The sequence below is a fragment of the Zea mays genome, chromosome 1 (genome assembly GCF_902167145.1).
Source record: "Zea mays cultivar B73 chromosome 1, Zm-B73-REFERENCE-NAM-5.0, whole genome shotgun sequence".
Taxonomy (NCBI): Eukaryota; Viridiplantae; Streptophyta; class Magnoliopsida; order Poales; family Poaceae; genus Zea; species Zea mays.
The window spans coordinates 116,477,850-116,489,399 of record NC_050096.1 but is presented as its reverse complement, the minus strand read 5'-3'; positions in this window follow the sequence as shown (position 1 = coordinate 116,489,399).

Genomic DNA, 11,550 nt, shown 5'->3' with positions numbered 1-11,550 from the left:
ATCAAAAGTAGTGATCATTGTTCAGAATGCAGTGGAAAATAACTAACAGCAAATAAATAGAGGGATGGGGAAGCCTAGCCCATCACTCCTCATGCTCCTCCTCTGCTGAGGTAGGGTCCCACTCGATTGTCCAACCCGATGGCAAGATGGACGGCCAAGTCATTCCAGCAACCATGTTCTCTAGAGAACCTGTAAATAATTATGCCACAAGCAAGGCTGATTATACTAATACTCAGCTAGACTTACCCGGTGTGAGGAGTCTACTCCTCTACGTCTAGACATGCAGCTATTTTGCTGGGGGTTTGGTTTGCCAAAAGCACTAGCTGAGTCTAAAATCAAGTTTTAGCTTTTCAAGTTTTAGTGTGAATCTCTTAAGACTAAATGTGTACCTATAAAATCATACATGGTATCAAGCATTTAGCAATCAACATCTTTTGCCATAACAACACATTTCCACTTATTACTCAATACAGTACAATGGATCAAGCAGTCTCATTAGCTGCGAGAAGCAAACGATTCGAATCGAGTTTTTAAACCTTGCAAGGTAAACCTAAACACACGACGTGTCGAGGCACTCCGTCCCCACACATATCAACCGTCCTCATCGATTCCCCGTCAACAGATCAGGGCTCACCGCCTTGGCGTATAATGCCTCACTGACCCCGACTGTCGTCGTGCAGTGATCGCACTTGTACCCACCATAACCGGAATGGGAGACCACGTCTCAGGTCGCGTGAGGGGTAAAGTCTGCTGCCAGGTTCACTTAGGTACTAGGCTTACCGATTTACCATATTTCTCGCCATGTGCTTAGTACGTTCAAACGCTTGACACAAGTATCCGCACGTTAATCCTTATTCCAATTTCCGTCTCATAAACAATGCATCCCCATGGATCTGTGTTCACAGACCATCATCATTCTGTTACCAAGGTAGATACAATCAATTCCTGACCTCGCGCGAGTGCTAGAAAAATCACTCGACTTCTACTGAGATCCCTAATTAGCAAAGCAGCTACTCGACCTAGCATACTTGTATCCATCACGTGGGAAAACCTGAGTTCATGCAACTAAGGTTTCAGTCAACTCCTACACTTAAGTGCACAGTACAAACCTAAAACATTAAGTGCAGTAAAATAGTATATAGAATAGGTTATGCATAAAACCGGGGCTTGCCTTCCAAAGCTTGGGCAGGCAGATCCTCAATGGCAGGCTCTGGTGCTGGCTCCTAGGCTACCTCCTGAGCAACTCTTTGCTCCGGAACGAGGATGTACTCCCCGTCAGCGAGATTACAGTCTATCGAATGCAATGAATAAGATGTATGCATATTAATGATAGGGTATTTTGGAAACATTGAGCATAGTGAAACAGTATTAAAATAGTGGTATACTAGGGTTTTCTGTGGTCATCCTTGAGGGTTTTATACCTTCATTTTTGGGGTTTTGAATTAACTTACAATCTTTAATTACATCTTTAGGTTTCATGGGATTCTTAGAAGGTTTTAATTATACATTATCTAGTTCTCCTAAAATTCCCATTTTTCTTCCTATTGTGCTTCTTATTAAGTATTTTTGAACTATCATGGCAAGTTAGCATTTTCCAAAAATGTTATAAAAATTAGAGTGGGTAAACATTGACCTCTGTGGGTTATTCAAAAAAATTGACGTTGAAATTAATTCAGATACTCTTTGTGCAAAATTAACAAAAGTAAGGGTAAAAGGGCACTTTACACTATAGCACTAATTTCTGTGGGGTTTCTAGGTCAACATTTATTTTTGCCAAGATTCCTAGGGGATAGTAGGTCTTTGTGTTAAAAATCACAGAAAAAGATCTACTGGATATTTAGTTGTGATTTTCTAAAGTTTAATGCCAAAAAGGTACCTATAACTAACTTGTTATTTGAAAAATGTCAAACAACAGAACTTATATTTTTCCTAGATTTATATCAGCATATTATTAGTTATCCCAAGGATTGGGGTGGGTTCTCCTCAGGATTATTTTCTAGGGTTTTTTTAAGTCCTTCTTGTTTTCATGAAATAAAAGGTAGTTCATTTCTTCTGTACTAACAGAGGGTCTAACAAAATTTTCCAGTGAACTATGTTAAATAAGTGAGCTAGCAAAAATGTGGTTGCCTCCTGGTTCTTATTTTAAACTCCTTTTTCTATTTTCTTTAACTTTGAGTCAAAATGAGTTTAAATGGTAAACCCTTCCCTAATCTGGTGTAGTGAGGGGTTTATTACTTTTAAACAGGCTAGGTAGTGGTTAAGTACTTCTCTAATTTTTCTTAACCCTAGTCTAAAAGTGTAGCTATTTTTCCCTGCTTCATTTAGCTTTTGGTCAGTTTACTATTTAAATCAAAACTTTAAAGTTTCTTGAAATAAATAGGGTGTTTGGTATTTTTCCTAAGTAGTTCATTTTCTTTAAAACCTAGCAAAATTTGTTTGACCAAATTTGGTTGAATAAAACTGAAGTTATGAATTTTACAAGCTCTGTTTACATTTAAATGAATAATGTTTAAAAGGTTTTATGAAAAACCAATTTACACCGAGACCCCAAGGCTTTTCCTAAACCAAGTCTTCAACTTATGCCCCTGCGGAACTATTCATATGAGTCTCTGACTGTTCAAAACCCCCCCCCCCCGACTTCTTCTCCTTTCTCCCCGAGATCCCTCCCCTCTATGAAACAGTAATCGTGGAAGTAAACAGGGTGGCGCAGATTACCGGCGGCGAGGGAGGTCCGGCGAAGGGCGGGGTTAGCTTTGGGAGGTCCTAGCGGTCACATCGAGGTACGACTCGTCGACGGTGATGGCCGAAATCGGTCGTGCCATGGGCGCAGGCGGGCGGGCTCGTCGGCGGCGTGTGCTCCGGCCTGCTCACGGCGGTAGAGTTCAATCCAAGGGCACAAGGAGCTTCACGGGGTGCTAGGAAACTACCCGTGCAAGGAATCGAAGGAAGACTCATCGTGCAACTCGGTCTACGTACGCCGTCGATCGGGTGAAGTCCGGCGACGTCGATCCGGTGTCTCCGGTGAGGTAGATTTCGATTCCTGGCTCTGGAAGCTTCACCGAGGCACGCAGAGGTTATCCCGAGGGTCGGACGGGGCGGGGAATGGCTAGGGTGGCCGGTCTACGGTGGTCAGGTCTCGGGCGGCCGCAGGCACACCGTGCGCAAAGCGATCACCTGTGATCTTGCGCTCCGGCGAGGTTGAGAGCGAGCGGGGGCGTACGGACAAAGCCTCAGTCATCTTTATAGGCACGGGCGTGGGCGTGGGCATGGGTCTGGCTTGGCACGGCGCGGCGCGCGCGGGGCTGAGCGCCAGGGCGTGCACTGGCGTGCCAGAACGTGTCGAACACGTGGGCGTTTGTTTCTGCCTCTGTTCAAACGCTTGCAGGGATCACAAACGTGTGAATCTTGCCAAGGGCCTTGTAAAAATCTCTTCCTGGCACCTAGGGCTAGCTATTATGTGTGAGTTCCAATGGGAGATATGCCCTAAGTCACAAGATATAGGGGCGCCAAGTCAGTGCTGTTGGCACTGTTCAACCCGAGACAACTCGTGTCAAACCGTGTCAAAAGGTCATGGCTTCGGTTCAAACTTTTCCAGTGTGTGCCTTAGGTAATTTGGCTCCTTTTTGTCAATTGGACCTCATGGATTTGGCGCCAGCAAACTAGGTGAACATCTCTGATCTTTGGAAGAGGGCTGATTTTTAACTTAGAGAAAGATTGGTTGCTCTTGAGTGTTCTTCACTTGGGGGCTGAATTTGAGCATTTTGTGGGACCTTTTTGGATTACCTTCTTTACTATTTCTTGTAGATATATTAATGTACTTCAACTTTGGTAAAGGGTTTAAGTCATGAAATGGTCATTTGCTTATCCTTTCCATAAATCCAGTGCTTGGGGGTCTAATGGCTCAAGAGGGGGGGTCTAGGGTTTGAGCCACTTTCTCTAAGGTGAAGATGTAAGAAAAGCTTGGGTATTTCCCTTGTCATGATCATTCCTTAATTAATCCATGGTAATGGTGAAGAATCTCCAAAGTCGTTCCTAAGGGGATGCATAGCTAAAATACCACCTAGTAAAGCTGAAGAAGCTCCAAAGTCGTTCCTAAGGGGATGCAGAGCTAGAATTTCACCTAGTAAAGGTGAAGAAGCTCCAAAGTCGTTCCTAAGGGGATGCAGAGCTAAAATACCACCTAGTAAAGGTGAAGAGACTCCAAAGTCGTTTCTAAGGGGCTACAGAGTCTTATTATAATATGTTTTAAATCAGCATTTTTACCCAAGCATTTTTTGCATCATATAATTGCATCATTTGGCATCATACCATCATACATCATGTTGCATCATCCATGAAGTGAAAAGAACGGGAATGGTTCCCTCGTCTACGGATGTGACACAGCTACAAAGCTAAATTTGGGATTTTTTGAGAAATTATGGATTAAAAGTAGGGGGAAATAAAAGGAAAATATGCTACAATTGTCGTCATCAACAGCATGTAGACAGGTACAATGCCTTGATTTGGTAACATACATTTTACAACATTTTGAGAGCTTTGGATAAGAAGGGGATTTTCTTTATGAAGCGTGAAAAGAAGGGAAGGTGTTTTTTCGCTATCGGCTCAAAAACGGTACGTACTATTATTTCACGATGCATAAAGAAATATAGCACACGATGCAAATGAACACAACATACAATTGTTTTTACTTAAAGCAAGATGCTTTAGAATGTATCTACATATTTTCCACATACAAAATTCAAAGTTTTTACAATAATTCAATCTTCTTCTTTCAAAACTTTTTTAGCAGCTTTGTTTAACAAAGTGTTAACAACTTTGTCTATTGTCGTGTTGACCACCTTGAATTCATCGAGAATTCCCCGCAATGCTGGATCAACGTCAGGATCATATGGTTTCGGGGAGAAAGTTCCGCTACATAAAAATGTAATTTTGTTAAATACGAAGCTAAAACATTTACGAAGCCAGAGCTTAACAGAAACATATACCTATATGCCTTTCTCGCTCTACAGCTCTCTTCGCTTCTTCTGAAGCATGATGGGTCTCTTCCTCACTCCGTTTGATAGCTTCGTTCGCTATCTTCCTCCCACCGTTCACCTAGATTTCGGAGTAAAATCTCCCACCTAGGGTAGTTGCTTCAGCTGAAGGCTCTTTGATGTCATTTATCGAAATTGTAAATTCTGGATGGATTACAACCTTCACATGCCCGCAGCCAGATTTTTCAAGCAATGACGCAACCCCTCGGGCACCACACAGGCACAGAAATGTCCACTACCAATAAGGAATTCATCAAAAGCTTCAACTTCACCTTCGATCCATTTGACTACACCTTCGGGATAACCACGAATAAAATTTTGTTCAGTTGAGAATGTGCCAACTTTAGCAAAAGTACTCTTCAGCTTGTTACAACATTGCATAGCAACAGAAAAACATTCTTCCTTTGACTGATGAAGCTCTTCAATATTCTTTTGAACTCTATTTCGCTCAGCCTCAGATATTTCACGCTTCGCTTTTTCAACTTCAAAATTCTCATTAACTTCGTCAAGCTTCTTTTCTAGCCTTACCACTTCAGACTTGTGAAGCTCCACTTGAGCGGATAAAGCATATTCCAAGTCCGCTATGCGTTTTGCGTCAACTTTTTTCTCTTTTTCAAGCTTCGAAATTTTTTGGCCCACTTAAGAGAATGCAACCAAGTCAGTATGGCTTTTCTTCAGCTTTTCGATTAAAGAAATTAAAATCTTATCTTTCTCAATAGCCTGATGTCGTAGGTCTATAACTTCCGACCATAGATTGTTGAAGGCTATCTGAGTACTTTCGTCCTCGGTATCCCTTTGTGCTTTTAAAGATTTACTCAAAATGAGTCCCTGGTAGCAGCAAAATAAGATTTAATAACTTGATAGGCAGAAGTATTCGAGTGATAGGTAAAGGAGAAAAGCATAAACAAACCTTTAAGTTATTTTATGCTAGGCAATCTGCGAGATGATCCTTTGGCATAGCAGATAGCCCAAGCTCAAGCTTCGGATAGCCCATGTTGTCCATCATTTCCTAGCAAACATCAATCTCTTTGTTGTCTGACAAGCAATATAGGTAATCAAGTTCAACATTTCTCCCATAAACCAAAGAGCCACGAGGGTACTTCAACTCTTTTGCATAATATTGCACTTCGGCAATTTGTTCTTTCGTTAATTGTTTTCCCGAAGCATGGTGAACAATGTATCCAAGATCGCCAAGATACGCCGCTTCAAGTATTGGCAATGCTATTTTCTCTAGTAGGCTTTCACATGCTTGTTCTATTGGTCTAGATTCTGAAGGTCTAGCCTTAGCAAAATCAGGAGCAGCAGTTTCATCAATAGCCTTTTTCAATTCATCAACCTTGCCTTTGGAAACCTTTGTGGGAGCAGGCATCACCATTTTTGAAGGCCTCAGAATAGCATCTAAAATGTTGGCCATCCTTCTCCCTTTCTTAGGAGTTACTACTAGAATGAATGCTATCTTTGACAAGGAAGGTGTTTTTTGGACCTTCGGCTTAAGGCCTTCGTTCATTTCGCAGTCTGAGTTTGTTAGAAAGAGAGAAACTTGTACTGCGAGAGGCTACTGTTGGGGGCCTTCATCTTCCGAAGGTCCTCAAAAACACGGCTAACCATTTGTTATCAGCATGTTGTCAAGCATTACATGAGCTTCGAAACCATAATAGCTTCAATATGGAACAATGGAAGAGCAACGAAGGAAGCTTCGTCATAATAACATAAGGAGATGATGCAAGGAGAAGGTGTCATCCTAAACACTAAGAGCAAAATACAGTATGGTCCTTGTATTATTTGTAAACCCTTTTGTAATCTCTGACGGCATAAATGTAATATCGTACGAAGTTGTACGACTCCTTATAAATGGATGAACAGTTCCCTCGATAAAGCACCTTTTTTGGAGGGCCGAACAAATGCTGCGTGTAATCTCCTCTTTGCCTCACCTTTGCTCTAAACCATTTTCTAGAGCCAAAGGTATGTTTATAAACATAATATATGAAGGAGGAGAAATATCATGTTGATATGTAAGATGAATCATCATGCTTAAACTTGATATCTTTCTTATATGTTCATTTTATTCATTTATAATAATAAATCATAATTCCCTAATGAAATCTTAACCTTCGTGTTTGAAGGGGTTATCCCAAAGGAGTTATCACTTGAAGATGAAGGCTTACCATCCCTTATTAATACCATGTTGCCTTGTTTTTGATTGTGTATACCAATCGAGAACAAGTGAACAACACTTACAATAACTTAAAGGTTTGTGTACATTTTTATCTTTTACTTTACCAATTATTCAAATATTTTTCTATGTTATTTAATCTTCTTGTTCTGATGTTGCTAGGGTTTTATCTTAAGTAAAGCCTTAAAAGCACAGAAGGATGCCAAGGACGAAAGTACTCAGATAGCCTTCGGCAATCTGCGCTCGGAGGTTATAGACCTACGGCATCAGGCTCTAGCAAAAGACACCATATTGATTTCCTTAGCCAACAAGCTGAAGGAGAGCCAGGCTAAATTTGCAAAATTTTCCGAAGAGGGCTCAAGAATTTCAAAGTTGGAAGAAAAGAAGGTTGATGCAAAGCATATCACCGATCTTGGATCTGCACTATCAGCCCAAGTGGAACTACACAAGTTTGAAGTGCTAAAGTTAGAAGAAACACTTGATGAAGTGAGTGAAAACTTTGAAGTTGAAAAAGAGAAACGTGAGATAGCCAAAACGGAGCGCGACAGAGTTCAGAAGAATGTTGACGAGCTTCGGACTTTGAAAGAACAATGCTTTTATGTTGCTGCCAGTGTTGTGGTAAACTGAAGAGTATGTTCGCCAACATTGGAGCTTTCTTGAATGATGAAAATTTTATTTGTGGCGATGCTGATGGAGCCGTAAAATGGGTAGAAGGCAAAATTGAGGCCTTTGATGAAGTCCTTACCGGTCGAGGAGATTTTTGCGCATGTGTGGGAACCTGATGGACATTATCATTGCCTGAAAAGGCTGATTGTGAACACGTGAAGGTTGTAATTCAACCAGACTTCCTAGTCTCAGCGGATGATATAACGGAACCCTCTACCAAAGCCATTGCCTTGGGAGGAAGGTTCTATTGAAGTCTGGCTTAATGCTGGAAGGGATATATCAGACAAAGCTATCAAACAGAGTGAAGAAGAGGTAATTTTGAATAATAAATTCTTATTATTTGAATTTTTAGTTTACTTTTTGGTGATCAAATTAATTTTTTGACTTTTTTAGACTCATCGGGCTACGGAAGAAGCCAAGAGGGATGAAAAAGCTGCCCAGTTAGAGAATCGCATAGGTATATGTTACTTGTCGTTGAATTTTGGCTTCGTAATTGGTCATCTTCGTAATTCGTAACAACATGATTTCTTGCACAGCGAAACTTCCTCCACTACCAGAACCATACAATGCCGAAAATGATCTAGCATTGAAAGAAATTCTTGCTGAATTTAAGGTGGTGCATATAGCGATAGACGAAGCTGTTGAAACAGTGCTAAACGAAGCTGCGGAGAAAGTTCTGAAGGAGGACTAAGAATTTTTGTAGAAATTTTTTCCCGACTTCGATCTTGAGAAGTTTGTAAAACATTTAAATATGTGCTTCCTTTGTATAAAAACAATTATGTGAATTGTATCCTAATTCTTACAGTGTGTACGATATTTCTTTGTGTAGCGTGAAATAAGTATACGTACCGTTTTGAGCTGAAGGCGAAAAACACCTTCCCTTCTTTTCACACTTTGTAAAGAAAAACTTCTTCAGCCGAAGGTCTTGTAATATCTTTAGAGAACGAGGCTGCTGAAGCCAAAGAATCGTTCCACTCTTTGCCTTTCTGCTTCCATTATATAATTTCACAAAAAATCATGTATGAAGCCAAAAAGATTTGATCCCTCTCATTCTTTAGTAAGCTGCTCCAAAATTCTTTTTTATCTGCACATGAAGTGAGCAACTCCCCTTCTTCTCACTTGATACTTGATGCGAGATAAATATGATGCAAGATGAAATGATGTGTGATGGTATGATGATGTGATGCATAATGCTTGGTGCAAGATGGCGATGAAGAAAAGAGAAAAAACATTGTAGTAAGACTATGCATCCCCTTAGAAACATCTTTGGAGTCTTGTACACGTTTACTAGGTGTTTTATTTGAGCTCTGTATCCCCTTAGGAACGACTTTGGAGCTTCTTCACCTTTACTAGGTGGTATTTCGAGCTCTGCATCCCCACATGAACGACTTTGTTGCTTCTTCACCTTTACTAGGTGGTATTTTGAGCTCTGCATCCCTGTAGGAACTACTTTGGAGCTTTTTCTGCACTTTTGTTACACTCGATGGTGTGACTTCAAATTTATTACAAAGTGTCGAAGGATATACCTTCTTAAAGTATCTTTGGGTAAACGTAAAGGAAAGGAAACTAAAATTACAATAGATTTTTAAGATAACTTTAGATATTTGATCTAGCCCCTCAGGCGCTTCAGTAGATATGCTTGGATTCTAGAACAGTACTGTTTACTATTCGAGCTTCGGTCTGTTCCCTTGCATTACGTTGTGATTGGTCCTGAAATTGCCCTGGATGTTGTTGGTTGTATGACGAAGTTGGTGCTCGCGTGGGTGGTTGAGGCAAGACCCATCTGGCCAAAGAGTGGCTTGCCGAAGCAACTAAAGCTGAAGGCTGCTGGATTGGCTGTTGGTTGTGGACATATTCTAGATGTATGGAGAATAATACGAAGCAGAATGAAGGACCTGCTTCAAGTGATTCTGTCTTACTTCTGCTTCGGCAATTTCCTTCTGTTTTTGAATTGTGACTTGCCAAGTTCTTGTTGTGTGCCCCTTATCCTCTCCACAGAATAAGCACTAATAGTTTTCTGAGCTGAGAGTTGTATCTCCCCCACATCTTCTTCCTCCCCTTCCACCTCGTGGAGCTTGCGGTCTAAAGGAACTCTGCTGAGTTCCTATTGATTGGGAGTGGTTTTGTTGCCCTTTGGTATGGTTGTTTTTGTCTTCACCTTGGCTTGGATTATGAATTGTCCTGACATGCCTTGGATTGAATCTTCCATCGAAGCCCCTTGTCATCTCAGAGTATCTGAAGGCTTCTTCTCTCCTTTGTCGAAAATCATTGTCTTCCCTAATGTATTCATCCATTTTCTGGAGGAGATCTCTAGAGTATGAGGGGGTTTCCTGGCAAAATATTGTGTCACTGTTGGTGCTTGGGCTTGGAGCCTTAAAAACCATTGGACATAAGCTTGCTGATACTCCTCATGATCTTGTGTGCACTAGAAGAGAGCTTGAGCAGTGACTGGTTCGTCTGAAACCCTTGGAAGCTTGTGGTCAGCATATCTTTCAACTTTTTCCAAGATATTATTGTCCCTAGCCGAAGGGAGGACTACCAAGTCTGAGAGACACTCCTTGCTGTTATGACGAAGGACTTGTCCATGACCGTTGTGTTGCCTCCATAAGATCATATTGTTGCTTCGTAACTCATAAGGAACTGCTTTGGATCAGAGTGACCGTCGTACATGGGAAACTAAGGTGGGTTGTACGAAGGTACGAAGGTGGCCATGGTACAGCCTGCAGCTATGTAGCTAAAGGAGAAGCATCATCGTAAGCAAAATTATCGTGGTTAAAAGCTTTGTACCACATGTCTTCGTGGTTTGAGCCTTAATGCCGAAGGTTTCTCTGGTGTTGTCGATACTCTTGGTGCTCAGTGTCTTGTGCAATGTTTCACATTTCTTCAGCTGCTTCGTCGATCTTCTTCTACAACTCAGACAACCGAAGCATCTTCTCTTTCCTTTTTCTCCACGTGTTGATGGATGGCTTCGAGGTTGCTGATTTCTTGATCCAACTCATCCTATTGTGGAGTTGGGTTGGCAGGTTTCCTTTTATGCTTTCGAGCCTCTCTTAGGAGAATTCTATCTTGATTGGTGTCCAAGGGTGCGAGGACAGCCCTAGGCACCGTTGTCTTCTTCAGCAGCATAGCGAAGGTGGTCGTAAGTGAGTTCACCGAAGGTGGGCGCCAATGTTGGTCACTTGTTCTCAATTGCTATACACAGTTGAAAACAAGTGTAGCCTTCGTCTTCAAATAGTTATCCCTTCGGGATAACCCCTTCGAAGACGAAGGTTAAAATTTGATTAAGTGAATCACACGAAAGTCTAAAGGTGAATGCACAAGAGATATAAAGAAGTTAAACATATCAACTCATCTCAACTGTTTCAACTCTTTATATCTTCCTTCATACATGATATGTTTACAATCGTACTTTTGACTCTCTGATGAAAGATAGAGCGAAGGTGCATCGGAGAATGAATTACATAGTGTGATTAATTTGTTCCTTTCTAATGAAAGATAGAGCGAAGGTACTTTCGACTCCTTGATACAAGATAGAGCGCAATATTAATTTGTTCCTTTAATTTGTAATAAATTTAGACTACGACGTGAACGAAGGTCTTTAGCCGAAGGTCCAAAAAACACCTTCCCTTCGCTAGAATAGCGAATCACTCTGAGCCGCGAGACCCATCAAATTGTGGG